Here is a 26,563-nt window from a genome sequence, read left to right on the forward strand (position 1 = left end):
ATGGGTATGCCAACATTAGACATTTCATAAAAATGGAAATAAAGTATGTGGCTTTCTGTGTTTGACTTCTTTTATGTAGTATCGTGTTTTCAAGTTTCATTCACATTATAGTGGGTATCAGTACTTTTATTTCTCTTTGTGGCCAAATGATATTTCATGATGTGGATTTACCACATTTTTTTAGTCATCAATTCATCGATGTTGGTTTGTTCCCATTTTTTGTATTTTACTTATCTATTTATTTTGTTAGTCACATATCTTTTTTAAAAATTTTGGGGCGCCTGGGTGGCTCAGTCGGTTAAGCGTCCGACTTCAGCTCAGGTCACGATCTCACAGTCTGTGAGTTCGAGCCCCGCATCGGGCTCTGGGATGATGGCTCAGACAGAGCCTGGAGCCTGCTTCCGATTCTGTGTCTCCCTCTCTCTCTGCCCCTCCCCCATTCATGCTCTGTCTCTCTCTGTCTCAAAAATAAATAAACATTAAAAAAAAAACTTTAAAAATAAAAATGTTAATTCCAGTATAGTTAACATAACAATGTTATGTTAGTTTCAGGTGTACAATACAGTTCAGCAATTTCATTCCTCACCCAGTGTCTATCACAAGTGCACTCCTTAATCTCCATAACCTGTTTTACCTCTCCTCCCACTGACCTCCCTTCTGGTGACTGTTAGTTCTCTATCTTAAGATAGAGTCGATTTCTTGGTTGTCTCTTTTCTCTCTTCCTTTGCTTATTTGTTTAGTTTCTTAAATTCCACATATGAGTAAAATCATATGAAATTTGTCTTTTTCTGACTGACTTATTTCTCTTAGCATTATACTCTCGAGCTCCATCCATGTCATTACAGATGGCAAGATTTCTTTCTTTTTTATGGGTGAATAATACTCCATTGTATACATATATCACATCTTCTTTATCCATTCATGTATCATTGGGCACTTGGGTTGCTTCCATTTTTTGGCTATTGTAAATAGTGGTGTTATAAACATCAGGGTGCAGATAACCCTTTAAATTAGTGTTTTTGTATTTTTTTGGTAGACACCCAATAGTGTGGTTGCTTGATTGTAGGGTGGTTCTACTTACAACTTTTTGAGGAACTTCCATACTGTTTTCCATAATTCCTGTACCAGTTTGCATTGCTACTACCAGTGCAAAAGTGTTCCTTTTTCTCCACATCCTCGCCAACACTTGTTGTTCCTTTTGTTTCTATTTTTTGGCTATGATGAATGATGTTGCTGTGAATAGTTGTATACAAGTTTTATTTGAATACCTATTTTTGAGTCTCTTGTGTAAATACCCCAGGGTGGAATTGCTGTGCCATATGGTAATTTTAACCTTTTTCCCCTTTAATTTTTTTTTTTTGTTACACAAAAGTGTACATATTTAATCTATACTTCTTGATAAACTTAAAGATCAGTATACATCTGTAGAATTAGCACCATAATGTCATACATTGAACCATGGGCTTAAAAGTTTCTTCCCTCTTTTTTTTTTAAGCACCTAGGCGGTTAGTTTGTGGATGTGCCCTAAATGTTTGTTTCTTGTTTTTTATTTTTTTAAATTTTATTTTAGAGAGCTAGAGCGTGAGCAGGGGAGAGGGGCACAGGGAGATAGATAATCTTAAGGAGGCTCCACTCTCAGCTCAGAGCCTGATGCAGGCCTCCATCTCATGACTGTGAGATCATGATCTGAGCCAAAATCAAAAGTTGGTTGCTTAACCAACTAAGCCACCCAGGCACCTCCCCTTTTTCTTCTTTTGAGAACATTAAACATAAGACCTATCTCCTTAACATTTTTCAAGTATATAATATGGTATTGTTAACTGTATGCACTATGCTGTGCAGTAGATCTCTACAATTTATCTTGTATGTGTGAAACTATGTACGCTTTAACTAACACCTCCCTGATATCCTCTTCCCCCCTCAACTACCATTCTACTTCTGTGAATTTGACTAGTTATATTTGTGATAATAAGTTGGATCGTGTAGAATTTGTTTTTCTGTGTCTGACTTATTTCCTTTAGCATAATGTCTTCTGTGTTGATTTATGTTGTAGTAAGTGGCTGGATTTGTTCCATGAGTTGTTGCCCCATGTTGGGTGTAGAGCTTGCTTTAAAAAAAAAAAAAAGTTGGGGTGCCTGGGTGGCTCAGATGGTTAAGTGTCCGACTTTGGCTCAGGTCATGATCTCATGGCTTGTGAGTTCAAGCCCCGCATTGGGCTCTGTGCTAACAACTCGGAGCCTGGAGTCTGCTTTGGATTCTGTCTCCCTTTTTCTGCTCCTTTCCTGCTCGCTGTCTCTCTCAAATATAAAATAAAACATAAAAAAAAATTTTTTTTAAAGGCTGAATAGGGGCGCCTGGGTGGCTCGGTCGGTTGAGCATCTGACTTTGGCTTAGGTCATGATCTCACGGTCCATGAGTTCGAGCCCTGTGTCGGGCTCTGTGCTGACAGCTCAGAGCCTGGAGCCTGTTTCAGATTCTGTGTCTCCCTCTCTCTCTCTGCTCCTCCCCAGTTCATGCTCTGTCTCTCTCTGTCTCAAAAATAAATAAAAGTTTAAAAAAAAATAAAAAAAAAATAAAGGCTGAATAACTCTCCATTGTATGCATATATACCACATTTTCTTTAACTATTCATGTATTGATGGATATTTAGGTTGTTTCCAGGTCTTTGCTATTGTAAATAATGCTGTGGTGAACATGGGAATGTATATATCTCTTTGAGATCCTGATTTCAATTTTTTTTTTTTTGGTGGTTATTTATTTTTGAGAAACAGTGTGCTTGCGTGAGTAGGGGATGTGGAGAGAGAGAGGGAGACAGGATCTGAAGCAGGCTCTGTGCTGACAGCATACAGCCCAATGTGGGGCTCCAACCCACAAACCGGGAGATCATGATCTGAGCCAAAGTCGGGTGACTTAACCCACTGAGCCACCCAGGTGCCCTAGTAGTTCTAGTTTTATTTTATTTTTTTCTAGTTTTAATTTTTTGAGAGACCTCCATACTGATTTTCATAGTACCAATTTCCATTCCCACCAGCAGTGTACAAGGGTTCCCTTTTCCTCCACATTCTCAACAACAGTTACCTGTTTTTTTTTTTTTAGAATAGCCATCTTAATAGGTGTAAGGTGACCCTACATTGTGGTTTTGATTTGCATTTCCCTGATAATTACTTATATTGAGCGGCTTTTCTATGCCTGTTAAACCATTGTATTTTATGTCTTCTTTGAGAAACGTCTGTTCAGATCTTTTGCCCATTTTTACTTATTTATTGTTTATTTATTGTTTTTTAAGCAAGCTCTGTGCCCAATGTTAGGCTTGAACTCAGGACCCCAAAATCAAGAGTCACATGCTCTACTGACTGAGCCAGCCAGGTGCCCCTTTTTTGCCCGTTTTTAAATTGGATAGTTTTGCTGTTGGGTTATAAGAGTTCCTTCTACAAATTGGATAATTTTACCAGATATATGATTTGCAGATATTTTCTCTCATTCCGTATGTTGCCTTTTCACCTTGCTGATCATTTCCCTTGGTGTGCAGAAGCTTGCATATCTATCGTTTTGTTTCCCATGCTTTTGGTGTCATCCAGGAAAATCATTGCCAAGGCCAGTGTCAATAAACTTTTCCTCTATATTTTCTTTAAAAAAAAAAAATTTTTTTTTTTAACGTTTGTTTTTTATTTTTGAGACAGAGAGAGACAGAGCATGAACAGGGGAGGGGCAGAGAGAGGGAGACACAGAATCGGAAGCAGGCTCCAGGCTCAGCCATCGGCCCAGAGCCCGACGCGGGGCTCGAACTCACGGAGTATGAGATCGTGACCTGAGCTGAAGTCAGACGCTTAACCGACTGAGCCACCCAGGCGCCCCTCCTCTATATTTTCTTTTAGGACTTCAAGGTCTTAAGTTTAAGGCTTACTTAATTTAGAGTAGATTTTTGTATATGGTATAAGTTAAAGGTTCTATTTCATTCTTTTGTAAGTGGATATTCACTTTTCCCATACATTTGTTGAAGAGCCTGTCCTTTCTCCATTGTATATTCTTGTCCTTGTTGTTGAAGATAGTTTACTATAAATGTGTGGGTTTATTTTTGGCCTCTCTTTTCTGTTCTTTTGGTCAATATGTCTGTTTTTATGTTTGTTTTGTTTACTGTAGCTTTGTAATGTATTTTGAAATCAGAAAGTGTGAGACTTCTTGCTTTGTTCTTCTTGCTCCTCATTATTGCTTTGAGTATTCAGGAGTCTCTTATGGTTCCATATAAATTTTAGGGTTTTTTTTTTTCTATTTCAGTAAAAAATGCCTTTGTAATTTTGGTAAGGATCGAGTTGAATCTATAGATGGCTTTCAGTAGTATGTACTTTTTTGGGTAAGATTTATTTTTAAGTAATCTCTATGCCTGGTGTGTGGCTAAAACCCACAACCCTGAGATCAAGAATTCCATGCTCTACTGGCTGAGCCAGCCATGTGCCCCTCAGTAGTATATACATTTTGACAATATTAAATCTTCCAGTTCATGAACACAAAGGTCCTTTTTTTCCCCCATCTTTCTTTATTTTGAGAGACAGAGAGCATGTGTGCACACAAACGAGGTTGGGACAGAGAGAGAGGGAGAGAGAATCCTAAGCAGGCCCCATTCTGTCAGTGCAGAGCCCGACTCAGGGCTCCATCTCAGTAACCGTGAGATCATGACCTGAGCTGAAATCCAGAGTGGGATGCTTAACCGAATGAGCTACCCAGGCTACCCCACCGCACTATTTTACATTCCTACCATCAGTGTATGAAGATTCTAATTTCTCTACGTCCTGGCCAATACTTACTAGTTTTTTGTTTTTTGTTTTTTAATTATATCCATCTTAATGAATGTGAAGTGGTATCTCATCGTTTTATTTGCGTTGCCTTAATGACTAATGAGCATCTTTTCCTGTGCTAATTGGCTATTCATCTTTTTTGGAGAAATGGTCTATTTGAGTCCTTCACTTATTTAAAAAAAAGAGTGTAAAATATACACACATAAAATTTATATTTTAAAGATTTTTAGGTGTGTATTTCAGTGGCATTAAGTACATTTACATTGTTGTGTAGCCATCATCACCATACATTTTCAGACTTTTTCCTATATCGTTTCCTTTATCTTTTTCTGTTGTTGAGTTGTAGAAGTCATGTATATATTCTAGATATGAGACCTTTATTAGATACGTGGTTTGTAAATGTTTTTTCCTATTGGGTGGATATCCTAGCACTCTTGATAGTGCTCTCCACAAAAAACTTAAGTTTGATGAAGTCGAATTTACCTGTATATTCTTTTGTTGATTGTTCTTTTGGTTTCCTTTTTATGAATTTGTTGCCAAATCCTAGGCTATGAAGACTTATTGCTGTGTATTTTCAAAGAATTTTATAGTTTTAGCTCTTAACATTTAGATTTTTGATGAGTTTGAGTTAATTTTAGTATGTGGGGGCAGATAAAACTTTATGTTTTAAATTTTTAATAGCTTTATTGTGGTATAATTCATACACCATTCAGTATACCCATTTAAAGTATGTAATTTTAGGTGTTTGGCTGGTTCAGTCAGTGGAGCATGAGTGTTTTGATAACATGGGGTTATAAGCTCAAGCCCCATGTTGGGTGTAGAGATTACTTAAAGATAAAATCTTTTTTTTTTTTTTTTTAAGTTTATTTATTTTGAGAGAGAGAGAGTGAGCTAGCTTGAGTGGGGGAGGAGCAGAGAGGGAGAGGGAATCCCAAGCAGGCTCTGCACTATCAGCACAGAGCCAGATGCAAGGCTTGAACTCACAAATGTGAGTTAATGATCTGAGCCCAAATCCAGAGTTGGATGTTTAACTGCCCTGAGCCACCTAAGTGCCCCAAGATAAAATCTTAAAAAGAAAAAAAAAAGTATATAATTCAGTGATTTTTAATATATTCATTGAGTTGCACATCGATTACCATAATCAAACTTTAAAAATTTTCATTATGTCATTAGCAGTCACACCCCTCAGCCCTAAACAACCACTAGTCTGTTCTTTTTCTATGGATTTTTCCATTTTGAATATTTCATATAAATTGAGTCATATAATATGTGGTCTTTGTGACTGAGTTCTTTAACTTAGCATAATGTTTTAAAGGTTCATTCATATTGTAGCATGTATCAGTATTTTGTTCCTTTTTGTAATTAATATTCCAGCACATGAATATACCACATTTTGTTTATCTGTTCATCAGTTGATGGATCTTTGGTTTGTTTTCACATTTTGGCTATTATGAATACTGCTAGGAAGATTTGTGTACAAGTTTTCATGTGGGTTCATGTTTTCATCTTTCTTGGGTATATACCTAACGAATCCACATTTAATGTTATTTAAAGTTTTAAAATTAAGTATCATAATTAAAATGAACTATTTCTGAATTATTACACCTGTTGTCTTGTACAACTCCAATATTCTCCTCCCCCTTTTTAAAGAACTGTGGTAGAATGCACAAAATGTAATATGTCATTTGATATTTGTACATTGTTATTTGTACATTCATAGTATTGTACAGCTATTGCCTCTGTCTAGTTCCAAAGAATTTTTTACCACCTCAAATGAAAATCCCATACCCATTAAGCAGTCATTCCACATTCACTTGGCATTTATCAGTCTGCTTTCTGTGTCTCTGTATTTGCCTATTGTGGATATTTCATGTAAATGAAATCATAAAATACATGTCTTTTTACATGCCTGTAATAATGTTTTTTGCTTAACATAATGTTTTCAAAGTTCATCCGTGAAGAATGGATCAAAATTATTATTTTTATGGCTGAATAGACTATTGTTATTTAGTTACCACAATTTTTTGTCCATGCATCAATGGACATTAGTATATTTTTTTCACTTTTTGGCTATTATCAGTAATATTGCTGTAAACATAATGTGTTTAAGTCTCTTTATGGACACATATTTTCATTTCTGTTCTGTCTATACCTAGGAGTGGAGTTTTCTAACAGTTTTATAGTTTTAGTTCTTGTATTTAGGCCATTGATCTAATTTGAGTTAATATTTGTGTATGGAATGAGGAAGGAGTCCAACTTCAATCTTTTGCATATGTGATTCACATATCTCAGTACCATTCTTGCATAGGCTATTCCTTCTCCATTGAATGGTGTTGGTGCCATTGTCAAATATCTGTTGAACATATTGGTGAGGGTTTATATTTGGACTCTCAATTTTATCCATTGATCTGTTTCTCTTACGCAGTATCACACTGTTTTGATTACTGTAGCTTTCTGTTAAGTTTTGAATTCAGGATGTATGAGTCCTGTTTTTTTTTTTCAATATTGTTTTGTCTTTTCTGTCTGCTTGCAGTTCCATATGAATTTGAGATTCAGCTTTTCCATTTCTCCAAAGAGGGTTTTGGAATTTTCATAGAGTGTGCATTGAATATGTACATCATTTTGGGGAGTATTTAAGTTATTTCCACCTTTTTGAATATTGTGAATAGTGCTGCTACGAACATGGGTGTACAAATATCTGTTTGTGAGTGCCTGCTTTTACTTATTTTCAGTATATAGGAGTGGAATTGCTGGATCCTATGGTGATTTTTTGTTTACGTTTTTGAGGTATTGTTTCCAATTTTTATTATATATTTGCTTGGTTACCCAGTAGTTCAGTAGTTTACCCTGTTTCGGTAGTTGCTTGTGATAGTTTTTTCTCTGTTTATGTTCTATTTTTTGTGGTGAGACCCTTGAAATTGTCTATTTATTTGTTTCTTCTGATGTTGCTCTAGACACGTAGCTGTGGCAACCTCTGCTTAAAATTTTGGAACTTATTTTCTGCAACTGTTTTCAGAAGTTGCTGCTTTATCTGGTGAAGAAGTTAAATAGTTAGATAACAGTTTAGGTTCTAAATGTGACTTGAAATTAACATGAATGATATTTATCATGTGATCTGTAGAGTTCACTTCTTAGTGGTAGTGTTTGGCAAACACCTGTGTTTGTAACAGTTCATGAACCAAGAATAGCTTTTAGGGGTGCCTGGGTGGCTCAGTCGGTTAAAAGTTTGAGTCTTGATTTCGACTTAGGTCATGACCTTATGGTTCATGAGATCAAGCCCTTAGTCAGGCTCTGTGCTGACAGCTCAGAGCCTGCTTGGGATTCTCTCTGTCTCTCTACCTCCCTCTCTGCCCCTTCCCCCCCTCGTGTGCTTTCTCTCTTTCAAAATAAATAAACTTAAAAAAAAAAAAAAAAGAATAGCTTATACATTTTTGAAAGGGTAGGAGGAAAAAATATTTTGTAACATGTTAAAATATCAGATTTCAGTAACAATATATACAAAGTTCTGTTGGAACATGGCTTTTTTAAGTGTTGTTTATGGCTATTTTTGTGCTATGATGAGAGTTGAGTAGTTGGGAAAAAGACTGTATGTCTTATAGAGTAAAATATTTACTATCCAGCCCTTAACAGAAAAAATTTATCAACCTCTTGTGTATGTCATCCCGGAGTTATTAAATGGCTTTGTAAGGACAATACCTGCTTGTCAAGTTCTGGTGTGTATATCAAAATATTATTTGCTCTTAAGCACATCTAATATTTTAAGTTTTAATGAATGGAGATGGTAATTTGGTAGTTAAATTAACTACGATGACAACTTTTCTAGTTAACGGGGAGGATGTTTATAGGTAGTCTGATACTCTCATGTCATTTTGGTCAGCGTTTCTTCTTGATTTTCAGCAAGGAGGGTAAAAAGTCCTTTGGAGTTTCCATAATACTGTTACAGCATGTTTTATGATACATTTTGATTATTATTCCTGTATCCTCCACTAAACTTAGAACTTCAAGTTTGGGATTTGTGTTAAACTATCTTTATTTTGTATCCTTGAGGCCTGGCACAGTCTCTGGTAAGCAGGTAAATAGTGATCGCTTCAGGAGGAATGAATATAAGTATTCTGTGAATATAATTTGCAAATATACAAATTATATAAATTATATTCTATTGTACAATTATATAATTATAGTGAGTATTCTATAAATATCTAAGTCATTTCTCATCTTGGCCCTCCTGCAGAGAGGAAAGCTAGGTTCGTGTTTCAGAGATGTAAAAAGAAAATAACTAGGGACCTGTGAGAGACTGAATCAGTTGGAGAAAATTATTATACAGTTAGGGCACCATTGCCCAAAATAGTTATCTTCCTTTTAGCTCATCAGAGTATAGTTTGTATATATTTATTTTGTAGATTTTGTTTGGGTTGTATTATCACAAATGTGATCACAAAAGATATTAGGGTTAATTTTCTGTAATTTCTGTGGTGAGTAGAAAGATAATTTGAATACATACATGAGTTACATAAGGTAATCGCATTTTGAAAATTGCGTTTTGAGATTTTTTTTCTTGGAAGGGCAAATGTTAAAGCTTTTGACTACAATAGTGATGTATCATTTAAACCTCATGGAAAAAGGATACTTTGTGTGTTGTTTAAACATGCAGGGTAAAGTTTTAAAGAGTTAATCTTTTTTTTTTTAATTTTTTTTAATGTTTATTTATTTTTGAGACAGAGACAGAGCATGAACGGGGGAGGGTCAGAGAGAGGGAGACACAGAATCTGAAACAGGCTCCAGGCTCTGAGCTGTCAGCACAGAGCCCGACGTGGGGCTCGAACTCACAGACCGCGAGATCATGACCTGAGCCGAAGTCGGCCGCTTAACTGACTGAGCCACCCAGCGCCCCAAGAATTAATCTTTAGAATGGCAAGGGATACATCCTGTCTGCATTTTATAGCAAGGTTTATTGGTGAATGGAACATTGAAATGAGAAAATTCTACCTTTCTTCATTTCAGTGACTTCACAGTGTTTTGAATTGAGGAGGAAATTGAAGAAATAATTTAGTATTAGATTATTCTATCAGTTTTTATGATTGTATATCCAGTATAATGATGTCTGCATTTAACTGGAAAAAAATATATATATTTTTTAAGTTTTATTTATTTAAGTAATCTCTACACTCAATGTGGACTCGAACTCATGACCCCAAGATCAAGAATTATGCACTGTTCTAACTGAGCCAGCCAGGCGTCCCTAACCAAACAATTTTAAATTGGCTTTTGTCATTACTTTTCCTGATTAGCACAGTAAAAATCAGGGAGTACTTGTGGCACCTGGGTGGCTGAGTCAGTTAAGCAGCAGACTCTTGATTTTTGCTTAGGTCCTAATTTCAGTTTGTGAGTTTGAGCCCTGAGTTGGGTTCTCTGCTCACTGTGTGGAGCCTGCTTCAGATCCTCTGCCTCCCGCTTTCTGGCCCTTTCCCAGTTGTGAGCACGTGTATCCCCCATCCCAGCCCCCCCAGAAGTAAATGTTAAAAAAAATTTTTTTTAGTGTTTTGAAATTTATTTTTCAGAGAGACAGAGAGAGCATGAACAGGGGAGGGACAGCGAGAGAGGGAGACAGAATCCAAATCAAGTTCCAGGCTCCGAGCTGTCAGCACAGAGCCTGATGTGGGGCTTGAACCCACGAACCATGAGATCATGACTTGAGCTGAAGTTGGACTGGCCGCCTGACTGAGCCACCCAGGCACCCTGCCCCCCGCCCCCCCCCCCCAATTTTTTTTTAAATCTGGAAATATTAAAAAATTTTTTTTTTTAACATTTATTTATTTTTGAGACAGAGAGAGACAGAGCATGAACGGGGGAGGGTCACAGAGAGAGGGAGACACAGAATCTGAAACAGGCTCCAGGCTCTGAGCTGTCAGCACAGAGCCCAATGCAGGGCTCGAACTCATGGACTATAAGATCATGACCTGAGCCGAAGTCGGATGCTTAACCGACTGAACCACCCAGGCGCCCCTGGAAGTACTCATTTTTGTAAAGTATAAATCATGTTGGAAGAAGTTAGCACCATTAAAAAAATTTTTTTTTTTTTTGTATTTTGCCAAAAAGCCTTTGGTGGTGATCTGAGGATTCTTTTAACTCCAGAACTTAGTCCAGAGCCCAGCTAGATACCCAGACTTTGGGATCAGTTAGGGTTGAACTTGGCAATTAATGATATCCTAGTGGAAACTCTCTGGGGTTTCTCAATAGTATATGCAGGTAATACCTACCTACCACGGTTTTTTATTCTGTTTTCTTTCTTTCTTTCTTTCTTTCTTTCTTTCTTTCTTTCTTTCTTTCTTTCTTTCTTTCTTTCTTTCTCTCTCTCTCTCTCTCTCTCTCTCTCTCTCTCTCTCTTTCTTTCTTTCTTTCTTTCTTACATTTATTTTTGAGAGACAGAGAGACACAGAGTGTGAGCAGAGGAGGGGCAGAGAGGAGACAAAGAATCCGAAGCAGACTCCAGGCTCTGAGCAAGCTGTCAGCACAGAGCCCAATGTGGGGCTTGAACCCATGAACCATGAGATCAGGACCTGAGCCGGAGTCAGATGCTCAACTGACTGAGCCACCCAGGCGCCCCGATTCTGTTTCATTATATATGGGAAAGGCTTGGCACATAGTAGAATGTTCTCTCACATGTTATTTTCCTCTCTGCCTGAGATTCATCTTGGTCTCAGTTTTTAAAGTTTCACGATTTTTCTTTCTCTTTTCTTTTCTTCTTTTTTTTAATGTTTATTTGGGGCGGGGGAAGAATGAAGAACAGAGGGAGAAAGAGGATCTGAAGCAGGCTCTGTGTTAACTCAGGAACTGTGAGATATGACCTGAGCCAAAGTATGATTAACCTACTGAGCCACCCAGGCACCCCAAGACTTTTCTTTTAAAATTCAAATACTGGACCCCAACCATTGGGTTTTTCAAATTATACATGTCACTAATCAGTTCAACATACTTATTGACTCAGTAAGTTTGCTAAGTTGGCTCTTTGATCTTTTGTTAAGTTGGTATTTGATCCTACTTGTTCACTAGAAACTTAAAATTTTTTTCTAGTTTATTTAGAGAAAGTGAGTGGTTGAGTGGGGGCAGGGGCAGAGAGAGACGGAGATAGAGAATCACAAGCAGGCTCTGTGTTGTCAATGCAGAGCCTGTCTCAGGATTCCATGTCAGGAACTTTGCAGTCATGATCTGAGCCTAAACCCAAGAGTTGGACACTCAACTGACTGAGCCACCCAGGTGCCTCCACCAGAAACTTTAGATACAGAAGTTCCATAAATCCAGTAGGTTTAGCTTTGAGAATCTAAGCAGTGTGGATCGACTATGGAATATACTGTTTTTTTTCTAGTCCCCTCCATATCTGTATCAGGAGTCTGTTAGCACTTAACCTCTGTGTGTGACTCAACCCTTATTCCACCCAAAGACACTAGTTAAGTTTCTGGAATATTTCTAGTAGATTACCAGCAACTGGAGGACAAAGTGTCCTTTGGCTATGGTTTTTAATGTGACATTTCCAAGGGATACTTTTTAGCTTTGTGCATTTAAACTTTCCCTTTGCATTGCATGCTGTGTTTTCTCACCTAGGTGTATTTAACGTTGCTTTGGGGTGCCTGGGTGGCTCAGTCAGTTGAACATCCTACTCATTGGTTTCAGCTCAGGTCATGATCTCACGGTTTGTGGGTTCAAGCACTACGTGGAGCTTGGCACTGATAGTGCAGAGCCTGCTTGCGATTCTCTCTATCCCTCTCTCTCTCTCTGCCTCTTCCCCACTTGCTCTCTCTCTCAAAAATAAACATAAAAAAAAAGTTAACTTATGTTCTAGGGATTGAAGTGGAAGATAAACACTTTCACATTTACAACATTTCCTTATGTTTTTGCTCTTTGTATTTATTTGTTTTTCAATGAATACTCAGCATTAACAGTGTGCCAGACACTGTTTGAAGTCTGGGAGTACAGTAATGAGCAAAAAATACATGGTTAGTCCTCATGGATCTTCAGTCCAGGGTGTGGAGAAAACATTACACAAGTCATCCCATAATAGTTACATAATTGCAGTTAAACCTAGGATAGGAAGAGAAGTGTTAAGGAACTTTGAGCGTGTATTCCCAGGAGACCTGATTTGGTTTAGTGTTCAGCAAGGCTTCCCTAAGAAAGTGACATAGAGACTGGGATCCAAAGATTGAGTTAAGAGTTACCTTGGGGGCGCCTAGGTAACTCCGTCAGTTGAGCACTCATCTTTGGCTCATGAATTTGAGCCCCACATTGGGCTCACTGCTTTCAGCGCAGAGTCTGTGAGAGCCCACTTAAGATCCTCTGTCCCCCTTTCCTTCTGCCCCTCCCCTGCTGGCGCTATCTTAAAAAAATAAACGTTAAAAAAAAGTTAACTTGAGTATAAAAGGGTCTGAGAGGGTGGGAGTGGGAGAATTGAAAGAGCATTTTTGGCAGAGGGACCAGCTTGGGTAGATGTCAGAGGATCATGATCTCCAAGTTCATGATCTCACAGTTTGTGAATTTGAGCCCTACATTGGGCCCCTGTTCTCAGCACAGAGCCCATTTCTGGTCCTCTGTCCCCCCTCCCTCTGCCACTTCCCCACTTGTGCTCTCTCTCTCAAAAATAAAATAAAACAAAAGCTGTGCATCCAAATTGGTTAGCATTTAAAACAAAAAAAGTGTTTGATGCCCAACCAACTCAGCCATCCAGGCACCCCTGATACATATATGTAAATATGTATAAACACGCACACACACATACTTTTGAGAAAAAGTTTGTTTATTTTGCGAGGGCGGGGAGGGGCAGAGAGAGGAAGAGAGAGAGAATCCCAAGTAGGCTCCGTGCTTCAGCACCGAGCCCGACAGAGGGCTTGAACTTGTGAACCATGAGATTATGACCTGAGCTGAAACCAAGAGTTGGACCCTTAAAACCGACTGAGCCACCCAGGTGCCCCAATTATGCTTTTTAAATAAAGTCATTATTTATGAGTAATTATGAATACAAGAATATGAGTAATTATTTTTTTTTCAATATATGAAATTTATTGTCAAATTGGTTTCCATACAACACCCAGTGCTCATCCCAAAAGGTGCCCTCCTCAATACCCATCACCCACCCTCCCCTCCCTCCCACCCCCCATCAACCCTCAGTTCTCAGTTTTTAAGAGTCTCATGAGTAATTATTTTTTATATCTTTATTTTTGTTTATTAAGTTTATTTACTTTGAAAAAGAGAGCGAGTGAGTTGGGAAGGGGCAGAGAAGGGGGGGAGAGAGAGAGAGAGAGAGAGAGAGAGAGAGAAAATCCCAACCAGTCTTCATACTGCCAATGTGGAGTCCTACACGGGGCTTGAACCCATAAACCGTGAGATCATGACCTGAGCCAATACCAAGAGTCAGAGGCTTAACTGCCTGAGCCACTCAGGCACCCCTATTTTTTATATCTTTAGCCAATTGCAAAGTTAATCTCTATTTAGTCAGTTATAAGCTGTATTAGTAATCAAAGGTAAACAGATTAATTTACTTAAGTTTAGGTTGCATTGGAATTGGTTTTAACTCAGTAAGAAACTTTGTTCTCATACAGGCTTAATGTGCCTGGCATATTGATGAAAGTGCTACAACCTATATATTTTTGCATACTTAGTAGTAATTCTGACAGTACTTAACCAGGGACTAATAGCAGATTGGTATTACATCCATTTTATAGATGAGCTCAAAGGCAATTAACTGCACAAGATCGTACACCTCTGATTCTAGGGAATGGACACTCTTGTAGGGCCTTCACAACACCTGAATTATCATCACTGTTTATTTGAAGGTCAGGCCCTGTAATTGAGCATCTAATTCAAATTAAGACTGGTGTATTATTGTGTAGTTGGAGAACAGATTCAAATCTTGAGCTAGATTTAGTTTAGTTTTGTTTTTTTTTAATTTTTTTTTTAACGTTTATTTATTTTTGAGACAGAGAGAGACAGAGCATGAACAGGGGAGGGGCAGAGAGAGAGGGAGACACGGAATCTGAAACAGGCTCCAGGCTCTGAGCGGTCAGCACAGAGCCCGACGCGGGGCTCGAACTCACAGACCGTGAGATCATGACCTGAGCCGAAGTCGGACGCTTAACCGACCGAGCCACCCAGGCGCCCCTAGATTTAGTTTTTTGAGGGAGATGTCTCATTGTGTTTTTGGCTGGGGTTGGGGAGATATTATGTCTTAATCATCTCTGTAGCCTAGGGCCTAGTTTAGCCTGGTGGTCAGTGAACAAAAGTGATATTTTGCAGGTTTGTTATGGTTTAGTTTCTTAAATGGACTCCCTCAAATTAAAAAAACAAAACGGTACACAAAATAAACCCACTCTCTTGTTCTTGTGAGTTATCTCCTTCTCTTGTATTCTTCCTGCTGAGGCAATAACTGGTTTGGACCAGCCTTGGAGGGACATCAGAGGCCTGGCACAGGTGAGGTACACAGACCCTAAAGTGGAGTAACTGTCTCAATGACCAAAGCTTATCTTTTTTTTTTCTTTCTTTTTTCTTTTTTTCTTTGTTAAGTTTGTTTGTTTTGAGAGAGAGATTATGCAGAGGGGAGGGGCAGAGAGGGGGGTCAAGAGAGGGGGAGGGAGAATCCCAAGCAGGTTCCATGATAAGCACAGAGCCTAAGGTGGGGCTCTATCTTATGAACCGTGATATCATGCCCTGGCCTGAGATCAAGAGTTGGACGCTTAACCGACTAAACCATTCAGGCAAACATCTTTTTTTTTTTTTTAAACGTTTATATGTTTTGAGAGAGAGAGCGTGTGCATCCACGAGTTGGGGAGGGGCATAAAGAGAAAACCTCAAGCTGGCTTTGTGTTGTCAGTGCAGAGCCCGATGCAGGGTTCGATCTCATGAACTGTGAGATGATCATGACGTGAGCCAAAATCAAGAGTCGGGTTCTTAACCTACTGAGCCACCCAGACACCGCCCAAAGCTTATCTTTGATTTAAGATGATCAGTTATTTGAATCATGAGTTGTGGGTGAATTTCAAAAGTAATGTGTGCCAATAGCTTATTGAGTGTCTTATACTGGAACTGTGCCAGACCCTGTGTAGAAATTTATTTCTAAATATATTATCTCCATTTTACAAGTGAAGGACTTGAAGTTCAGAGAAGTTAAATAACTTGTCTGAATTTCCAGTCAGCAAGTGTTAGTGTCAAGATTGCTTCATACCTAGTTTTGTTGAGCACCACAACCTCTGCCTAAATTCTTGTGTCCTGGGGGCCTGGCTGGCTCAGTAGGTAGAGCATGCAACTCTTGATATTGTAGTCATGAGTTCAAGCCCCATGTTGGGCGTAGAGCCTACTTAAAAAAAAAAATTCCCTGTGTCATGGACTTGTCTATTGTGCAGGAGGGATCGGGGATATATGATATTACGACTGGAAAAACAACATTGTTTTTGAGAAAAGGCATTAGAACAGAAGATGGGATGTTCTAGTCTTTTTGACTTAAGGAAATCACTTAAGTGTCAGCATCATTTTGCTTTTTTAAAGGCATAGGTAAAGTTTAGGTAAATAGCTAATAAATGTTGTTCGTTTTTAAATAAAAAAAAAAATTTTAATGTTTATTTTTGAGAGAGAATGTGAGCAGGGGAGAGGCAGAGAAGGGGACAGAGGACCCGAAACAAGGGCTTGGATGTGGGGCTCCAACCCATGAACTGTGATTGAGACCATGACCTGTGCTGAAGTCAGACACCCAACTGACTGAGCCACCAGGGCGCCCCAGATTGCTATTTATTTATTTATTTATTTATTTATTTATTTATTTATTTATTTTGATCGCAAAAGGCTGTGTATAAATTGTTTTGTTTTCTGAAAATGTCTTTGTTTTAAATGTAAGCTAACTCTAATCTCCAGTTTAGTATTACTCAATGGTGACTTACCTTTTAACAACATTAATTGGCTTTGACCTAGGTAAAGAAGTACAGTAAAGAGCACAGATGTGTATGATGTGTCTGTTTTGAAGAGACCAGGGGCATCTACCGTTAGTTGCATTATAGTGTAAAGGTGTTGTGAGAAAAATTTGCTTGATGAGAGTTTGTAAACAGAATTTTCTCATTGAATGAGAGTATGGTCACAGTTGGTGCCATTAAGTGCAGTTACAGGTACTAAAGGCTGAAACAGACTAATGTTACAATCTTTTTTTCCCCTGTACACAGTGGAAAGAGTGCAATCGAACAGAGCACAAGTATGGCTTTGTTTGGCATTTGGGATTTCCCATTTCTGAGCCTCAGATTCTATACTTAACAACAAGGAGATAGTAATTAATACCTGCCTCATTATCAGTATGACATTTCAAAGGGAATAAAATGTGTGGATGTTCTTAGCAGTTTATGGTACTTGGGTGTCTAAGTACTTGGGTACTTGGCTTCCTTTCTCAAGGCTGGGCTTCTGCTGATGGTCACCTAGCCCCAACCTTACCATATGGTCCTCAGTGTACCAGTTTCTACAACCAAACTAGCAGCTTTCCAGCTTTCTAGTTCTTCTTTCCAGCTTTCTTGTTGGACTCTCTGCTTTTCCTCTGTCCTTTCCCAAGACTTCAGCAATTTCCTTTGGTCTATTGTCCAGGCTTTCTATTTGATCTATTGTTCTTGGGTTCTAGCCAATAAGCAAGGGTCATTTCTTAGTTACTCAGTAACAATTAACTTTTACACAGTAATTTTTAGTCCTTTGCCTTGTTTGCCACAGGCTAAAATTGTAATGCTGCCAGAGATCATTTATCTATTATTCCTTGCTAGATTTGCTTCCCTGGGTTCCAGGTCCCCTTTTCATCAAAGCAGAAGTTAACAGACTGAGTTCTGACTCCCTCTGCCAAGGTAGAGAGGATTGGCTGGAGGAGACTTCAAGTACTCTAGTTTACACCTTTCTTTTGCCCTTGGTGTGGTGGAGTAGGGGGTCAAAAGATACTGGCCACTAATTCCTGCTTTTTGCTAAAAGGCTCTTGACCTCTGGCAATGTCACTCTGAGCCTCTCTTTTCTTGTGTGAAGTTATGAGATAATAAAACGTGTGCCGCCTACCTTACTTACCTGATTGTTTCTGAGATTCAGGTGATACAAAACATTTTAAAAGGGCTTTGAAAAACACACGTGCATTTATTTTATTATTATTATTTTTATTCATCTAGTTTATTGAGGTGGAGTTGACATAATATATTATTTTTAGGTGTACAATATCATGATTTCATATTTATATATATTGCTAAATGATCACCACAACAACTCTAGTTAACACCTAACACCACACATAGTTACAAGAAGTCTTTCTTCTGATGAGGTCTAAGATATATTCCCTTAGCAACCTTTAAATATGCAAAACAATATTATTATTGTTATTTTATTTTTTCTGTTGTGTTCCTTTGTAGAAAATTGTTTAAATTTACATCCAAGTTAGCTAACATATAGTGTAATAATGATTTCAGGAATGGAATTTAGTGATTCATCACTTACATATAACACCTGGTGTTCATCCCAGCCAAATGTCCTCTTAGTGCCCCTTGCCCATTTATCCATCCTGCCAGCCAAAACCCCTCCAGCAACACTCAGTTTTTTCTTTGTATTTAAGAGTCTCATAGGGTTTATTCCCCTCCCTGTTTTTATATTATTTTTGCTTCCCTTCCTTTATGTTCGCCTGTTTTGTATCTTAAATTCCACATATGAGTGAAGTCATGATAATTCTTTCTCTAATTTCACTTAGCATAATACACTCTAGTTCCATCCACATTGTTGCAGATGGCAAGATTTCATTGTTTTTGTTCACCAACTGATATTCCATTGTGTGTGTGTGTGTGTGTGTGTGTGTGTGTGTGTGTGTGTGTGTGTATATATCACATGTTCTTCATTCATCAGTTGATGGACATTTGGGCTCTTTCCATACTTTGGCTATTGTTGATAGTGTTGCTATAAACATTGGGATGCATGTGCCCCTTTGAAACAGCACTCCTGTGCCCTTTAGATAAATGCCTAGTAGTCCAATTGCTGGGTTGTAGGGTAGTTCTATTTTTAATTTTTTGAGGAACTTCCACCCTGTTTTCCATAGTGGCTGCACCAGTTTGCATTCTCACCAGCAGTGCAAAAGGGTTCCTCTTTCTCCGCATCCTCGCCAACATCTGTTGTTGCCTGAGTTGTTCATTTTAGCCATTCTGACAGGTGTGAGGTGGTATCTCATTGTGGTTTTGATTTGTATTTCCCTGATGAGGAGTGATGTTGAGCATCATTTCATGTGTTGGTTGGCCATCTGGATGTCTTCTTTGGAAAAGTGTCTCTTCATGTCTTGCCCATTTCTTCACTGAATTATTTGTTTTTTGGGTGTTGAGTTTGATAAATTCTTTAGAGATTTTGGATACTAACTCTTTATCTAATATGTCATTGGCAAAAGTCTTCTCCCAATCCATTGGTTGCTTTTTAGGTTTGTTGATTGTTTCCTTTGCCATGCAGAAGCTTTTTATTTTGATGAGGTCCCAATAGTTCATTTTTTGTTTCCCTTGCCTCTGGAGACCATCAAGTAAGAAGGTGTTGTGGCCGAGGTCAAAGAGGTTGTTGCCTGTTTTCTACTCTAGGATTTTTTCGATGGCTTCCTGTCTTACATTTAGGTTTTTAATCCATTTTGAGTTTATTTTTATGTATGGTGCAAGAAAGTAGTCCAGGTTCATTCTTCTGCATGTAGCTGTCCAGTTTTCCCAACACTGTTTGCTGAAGAGACTGTCTTTATTCCATTGGCTATTCTTTCCTGCTTTGTCAAAGATTAGTTGGCCATATGTTTGTGGTCCATTTCTGGGTTCTCCATTCTATTCCATTGATCTGTGTGTCTGTTTTTGTGTCAGTACCATACTGTCTTGATGATTCCGGCTTTGTAATACAGCTTGAAGGCCAGAATTGTGATGCCTCCAGCTTTGGTTTTCTTTTTCTGGATTGCTTTGGCTATTCGGGGTCTTTTCATGTGCCATACAAATTTTAGAATTGTTCTAGCTACGTGAAGAATGCTGGTGTTATTTTGATAAGGATTGCATTGAATATGTAGATTGCTTTGGGTAGTATCGACATATTAACCATATTCTTATCCATGAGCATGGAATGTTTTTCCATTTTTTTTTTTGTGTCTTCAATTTCTTTCATAAGCATTCTATAGTTTTTAGTGTTTGATTTTTCACCTCTGTGGTTAGGTCTACTCCTAGGTATTTTACGTTTTTTGGTGCAATTGTAACTGGGATTGATTTCCTTGATTTCTCTTTTTGCTGTTTCATTATTGGTGTATAGAAATGCCACAGATTTCTGTACATTGATTTTGTATCTTGTGACTTTGCTGAATTCATTGTTCAGTTCTAGCAGTTTTTTGGTGGAGTCTTTTGGGTTTTCCACATAGAGTATCATGTCATCTGCAAAGTATGAGAGTTTGACTTTCTCCTTGCTAATTTGGATGCCTTTTATTTCTTTATGTTGTCTGATTGCTGAGGCTAGGACTTCTAACACTATGTTGGATAACAGTTGTTAGAGTGGACATTTTTAGTATATGTGCTGCCAAAGCGAGCACAAGAGTGGACATCTTTGTGCACTTCCTGACCTTAGGAGGAAAACTCTCAATTTATGATATTGATATCATAAATGATATTAGTGGTGGGTCTTTCATTTATGGCTTTTATGATCTTAAGGTGTGATCCTTCTATCCATACTTTCTTGAGGATTTTTATCAAGGAAGGATGCTGTATTTTGTCAAATGCTTTTTATGCATCTATTGAGAGGATTGTGTGGTTCTTACAGAATACACACATGCATTTATTAGATTATATTGCAGTGGGAGTAATGCTTATGTTTGTAGTATATTTTATTTCACCATACCTACAATGGTATTGAATCCTTTCTTTGTAATTTTGAATTGAGACTGGGAAAAGAAATCACAGTTGTCATAAGGTAGAAGAATTGTTGCCAGCTAAACATAGCTATCATTTATTATTGATGCCCTGTACTGGATTAAGAATAATCTTAGATTTAATATTTGTTCAGTTGATACAACCTCCTACCAATAGGAGGCGGTGTTTTACACTTTTACAGTTAAAGGAAACAAGGTCAGGTAGATGAAATAACTTTCCAAAATCTCACTGGTGCAGAAATTAAGCCCCATGCATTTCTAGTATAACACAGAGCTTCTCTACACAGAACACATAGCATAATGTGTAGAGAAATCGAATCACTGAATTGTAAACCTGAAACTAATGTAATATTGTGTGTCAACTACATTAAAAAAAAAAAAAGTAAACAAAAACCCAATACACAGAGCTTCTGTTATGGTGGCATACAAAGTATGATTCAGTATGTATCATTTCTCATTTGAATGTAATGTATATAAGGGATTAAGATTTTAAAGACTTAGTGATTTACCAATGCACAGAATAGTGTGGATCTTTATCTTCTTACCCTGCTTATCCCTTAGTCTTGGACAAGTCATTTGTTCCCTCTGCCTCTCACATTTTTTACTTGAGAATACTCTATCCCTCAGGACATTATTTTTAGTAAGTTATAATGTAGATCTTGTTATTAGATTTAAGCTGGCTTAAAAGAAAAGGTAATGATTTCTAAGCCTATTTTGGGTTTGATAATGTTGTGACTTTATGTGTCTACATATTCCTGTCATATGTTAATAGTTTCCTTAATAAAAATGATCCAAGACAAATCCTTAATAGCAGCAGCAGTAGCTGCATCTCTAAAGTGATTAACATGCAAGATAGCAAATGAGCACTGCCAAAAAAGGGGGGAGGGGCAAGATGCTGTGGGAGTAGGTTATTTGAAGAGGGAAGGGTTTATTCAACCTGAGTCTTGAAGGAACCATGGGATAGATTTAGACAAGGCATAATGAAGGTATAGAGCACTCTGAGGCAGGAGGAATACCATTCGGGGAAATATGTAGTACAAATTACACTCTGCTTAGATTTTAAGGTGTAGGAAAGAGAGTATGTAGGAAATAAGGTGGGGTGAACAGATTGGGGTCAGTTTGTGGTGGGCCTTGAATATTATTTGGGTATGTGGTATGTATGTTACTTGAGAAATAGGTATCAAAAGTTTTGATTTTTTTTTTTTTTTTAATTTTTTTTTTCAACGTTTTTTATTTATTTTTGGGACAGAGAGAGACAGAGCATGAACTGGGGTGGGGCAGAGAGAGAGGGAGACACAGAATCGGAAGCAGGCTCCAGGCTCCGAGCCATCGGCCCAGAGCCTGACGCGGGGCTCGAACTCACGGACCGCGAGATCGTGACCTGGCTGAAGTCGGACGCTTAACCGACTGCGCCACCCAGGCGCCCCAAAAGTTTTGATTTTTAAAGAAATGGTCAGATATCTTTAAAAAAATAAAACTTATTTTAAGAGAGAGAGTGCACGAGCAAGGAAGGGACAGAGAGAGAATCCCAAGCAGGCTCCTCTCTGTTAGTGGAGAGTCCAACTCAGGGCTTGAACCCATGAACCATGAGATCATGACCTGAGCCGAAATCGAATCAGATGCTTCACCGACTGAGCCACCCAGGCACCCCTAGTTTTTAAGGAAGATCATAACAGTATTGGAATTGTGCTAAATTGTGTTTCTATTTAAGCATTATTTTAAGGTCGTTTATTCGGAATTTGAACTATTTTTTTGTAAATATAGTGTTAAATGGAGAGTGCCTATACTGTCATATATTAATTATCTAATTGAGTAAAAGTGATGGAAATAACATAACTTTTTAAGGAAATACAGGGAATAATGCTATAGCAACTGGTTTTTGAATTGTTACTATAAGCCAGACACTTGGACAACTTTATGAAGCATGACTCCAGAAAGTCTTTGCTTTTAACCATTACGTTGTACTGTCTCTCAAAATAATGGCTTCATACTAGTAATTAAGATAAAAAAGAGAACCTTTTGAATGTTGTTTAGGCTAGAGTCAGACTTGAATAGAGCAGGAAGAACAGGTTTCTAATTTCAAGGTTTTGAAAGAATTTACTAGTTTCCATCTCCCCATTATCCATGGGAGATATGTTCCAAGACCCCCAGTGATGGCTAAAAACAGGGATAGGACCAAACTTTATATATTTTAATTTTAATAAAAAATTATTTTAGAACCGAACCCTATATTCACTGTTTTTTTCTATATTTATATACCTATGATGAAGTTTAATTTAGAAATTAGATACAGTAAGAGATTAACAACAGTAATAATAACATAGAAAAATTACACCCATATACTGTAATAAAAGTTATGTGAATGTGGTCTGTCTTAATATCTTGCTGTACTATATTCTTCCTTTTTAAAAAATTTTTATTTGAGTATAGTGGACACACAGTGTTACATTAGTGTCAGGTGTACAACATAGTGATTCAGCAACTCTATATGTTAAGTTTTTGTTCACTAGAAGTGTAGCTACTGTCACATGCAACTCTGTTACAATACCTTTGACCATATTCCCTGTGCTGTGCCTTTTATTCCTGTGACTTACTCATTACATAACCGGAAGACTGTATCTCCTACTCCCCTTCACTCGTTTTGCCCCTCTCCTCCAATTCCTCCTTTCTGGCAATCATCAGTTCTCTGTATTTATAGGCCTGATTTTACTTTTTGTTTTGTTTATTTTATTTTTTAGATTTCATATATAAGTCAAATCATTATAATATTTGTCTTTCTCTCTTATGTCACTTATCTTTATCCATGTTGTTGGAAATAGCAAGACCTTAGTCCTTTTTTTTATGGCTGAGTAATATTCCATTGTATATATCTATACACAGCACAACTTCTTTATTCATCTATCGGTGGTGTATTTATCCTTCTTCCTGAGATGTTATGAAGTGATAAAATACCTATGTTAGGTAAGTGATAATAGGCATTGAGATGAAACACTAGGCTACTATTGTCCTCCTGGGGATAATGTCAGGAAGAGGATCATCTGCTCCTGGACTGAGGTTGACCAAGGGTAACTGAAACCGTGGAAAGCAAAACTGTGGATAAGGGGAGACTTGTATCAGCTAACACTTACAGTGCTTACACATTGTCACTACTGGCACTTCACATAGTAATTTGTTTACATATTAGCTTATTCAGTATTTGTAATAGCCCTATGAAAGTAGGTACTATTGTTCCCATTTTACAGATGGTACAAATGAGGCATGGAAACAGGGCACTTTCACATTCTTTCAAGACAATTCAGGGGATGAAATGCTGATTTTGTTGGTGTACTTTTCTCAGTATTGCTAGGAAATTCTGCCCTGTTGCATTTCTCTGTTTTATTTTGCCCTACAAGGGAAATATGTGTTAAAATTTACTTCAAAATATTAAGCAAGCTGTACTAGAAAGTGTTGATTTGGACACTTTGAAATAGCCAAAAACCATGATTCTTGTGAGTTGATTTTATCTCAGTAAAAAAAATATACCTAAAAAACTATGCATGTTTTCAACTATGAATAGTTTTCAACTATTCATGTTGAGTGTCTAAAAATTAGAAATGTAGATAGCCAAAAAAAATAACTGGCAATATCTAGCAGTCCAGTTAATCTTTGTGAATTCTGTCTTCCATACTTTTCCCTAAATAATTTGCATATAAAAATGTATATCTTTAAATTTGTAATCATTGTATACATGCCTTTTTATAACTTTTTTCACTGTGTCTATAAAATTTTTGTATAGTATTCCAGTGTATTGATGTTCTATAATTTATTGAGCTAAGACCCTTTTCAACATACAGATTATTTCCATTTCTTGGCTGTTTAAAAAGTAATGAGACTAAAATACATTTAAAGTATTACTTTTCTAAACTATACCATGTTCTTTCAAGCTGTTTCTGAGATTTCAGTTCTCTCCTTGGCTCAAGAAAAGGATATCAGGAAACTAGAAAATGTGTTGACAGCTGCAGAAGAACAGCATCAGTGGCTTTGCTTGTGTGATAGACTTTAGATTGTTCTTTTGGGTTTTTGTTTGTATGAGAGAGAGGGAAATTGCAAACTGGGGAGAGGGGTGAGGTTAAGAGAGAAACTAGCAGGCTCCACGCTCAGCATGGAGCCTGACAATGGGGCTCAGTCCCACAACCCTGGGACCATGATCTGAGCTGAAAGCAAGAGTCAGATGCTTAATCTACTGAGCCACCCAGGCACCCAAACTTTAAGTTGTTCTTGATTGAGGAATATTTGGATTTCCCAAATTTTGGGGTAATATAAGTTATATTTAAATATGTGGAAGGGCACCTGGGTGGCTCAGTCGGTGAAGTATCCGACTTCAGCTCAGTTCATGATCTCACCATTTGTGAGTTTGAGCCCTGCGTCAGGCCCTGTGCTAACAGCTCAGAGCCTGAAGCTTGCTTCAGATTGTGTGTCTCCCTCTCTCTTGGCCCCTCCCCTGCACACACTCTGTCTCTCTCTCTCTGTCTCAAAAATAAACAATGTAAAAAAATTAAAAAATTAAATGTTGTGGAAAATTCATTTGTATAGAATCTAAGAAAATTCTGGTTTATCTTTTGAGAATAGTCATTGTAAAAGGCATTTGTACTGGAGTCAGGTTTGAATCCTCCGCTGTATTGCTATTTTAATACTAGTTTTATGAACGTAGACAAATGACTTCATTTCTGCCTCAGTTTTTTCATCCATAATATGGAGGAAATACCCTTCTAGCCTATCCTTAGAAGCTACTGTGAGGTTATGAAATAATTATTTAAGTGTTCAGTGTCTGATTTTTGTGCCAAATGTAGCTAGCTAGATCACTACACTTAGTACAGTTATTTTATTTAACAATTCCTCAGTGTGTGCTGTGGTTGAGATGCACTTTGAGTCCTTTTCAATTCTTTTTTTTTTTAAACAATTTTTAATGTTTTACTTTATTTTTGAGAGGGAGGGAGAGACGGGAGAGAGAGAGAGGAGAGAGAGAGAGAGAGAAAGAGAAAGAGAGAAGGTGAGTGGGAGAGGGCAGAGAGAGAGGGAGACACAGAATCTGAAGCAGGCTCCGGGTTCTTAACTGTCAGCACAGAGCCTGATGTGGGGCTTGAACTCATGAACCATGAGATTGTGACCTGAGCCAATGTTGGATGCTTAACCAACCTAGCCACTCAGGTGCCCTGAGTCCTTTTCAATTCTGACTTGAATGAAATATTGTTGTGACACTGGGCTAGAGGGTTTTTTGTTTGTTTGTTTGGTTGGTTTTTTTTTTTGTTTTGTTTTTTTGTTTTTGTTTTTTTTTTTTGGTCTGTCTTTGAAGGGGGACTGGGGACCCTAGAATGATTTTGAGTACTCACACATAATTGTGAAGACTTACATAGGAAATCGCTGGGGATGTTTCTAACTTATTAATACAACATTAGAAGTAGGTTTCCATTTTCACTTGTGCTCAGAAAAGTTTAAGTTAGAGCTGAGAGAGAGGCTTTAGAGAGGAAGGTTTATCTGTGACCCTTCCCAGAATTTCTACCGTTACCAGGAAACCAAATTTGTTAGTGTACCCAGTGTCTAAATGGACTTACTGCAGCTCATATTCCCATGATGAATAAATATTGGGGAAAGAAATAATTCCATTGTACTGGGATATTTGTTTTGAAAGCCAGAGTACCTCCTTTCCAAAATCTGGATATTTGGGAGACTAATTGCTAATCTGAAGGTTGCTTAGAGAACTATGATTTCACAGTTTAATAGTCTGTGACTAACTTCTGATGTGCTGTTCTTTCCCAAATTTAGTGGTATTCCCCATTTCCAAATCAGGGAGTTAAGGGGATAGAGACTGATTGCTGGTCATCTTTGAAGTAAAGAT

The 26,563-nt window shown here is 37.8% G+C and overlaps 1 protein-coding gene and 1 long non-coding RNA gene across 9 annotated transcripts in view; both read left to right on the top strand.

The window, feature by feature from the left end:
• NSD1 (nuclear receptor binding SET domain protein 1) overlaps positions 1-26,563 on the top strand; it is a 148,887-nt gene that overhangs the window by 26,209 nt on the left and 96,115 nt on the right. The window lies entirely within an intron of this gene.
• Positions 3,805-15,164, top strand: LOC131509073 (uncharacterized). Its single transcript, XR_009260281.1, has 2 exons — positions 3,805-14,715; positions 14,959-15,164. It is a non-coding gene; the product is annotated as an uncharacterized LOC131509073 (long non-coding RNA).

The sequence above is a fragment of the Neofelis nebulosa genome, chromosome 1 (assembly GCF_028018385.1).
Source record: "Neofelis nebulosa isolate mNeoNeb1 chromosome 1, mNeoNeb1.pri, whole genome shotgun sequence".
Classification (NCBI taxonomy): domain Eukaryota; kingdom Metazoa; phylum Chordata; class Mammalia; order Carnivora; family Felidae; genus Neofelis; species Neofelis nebulosa.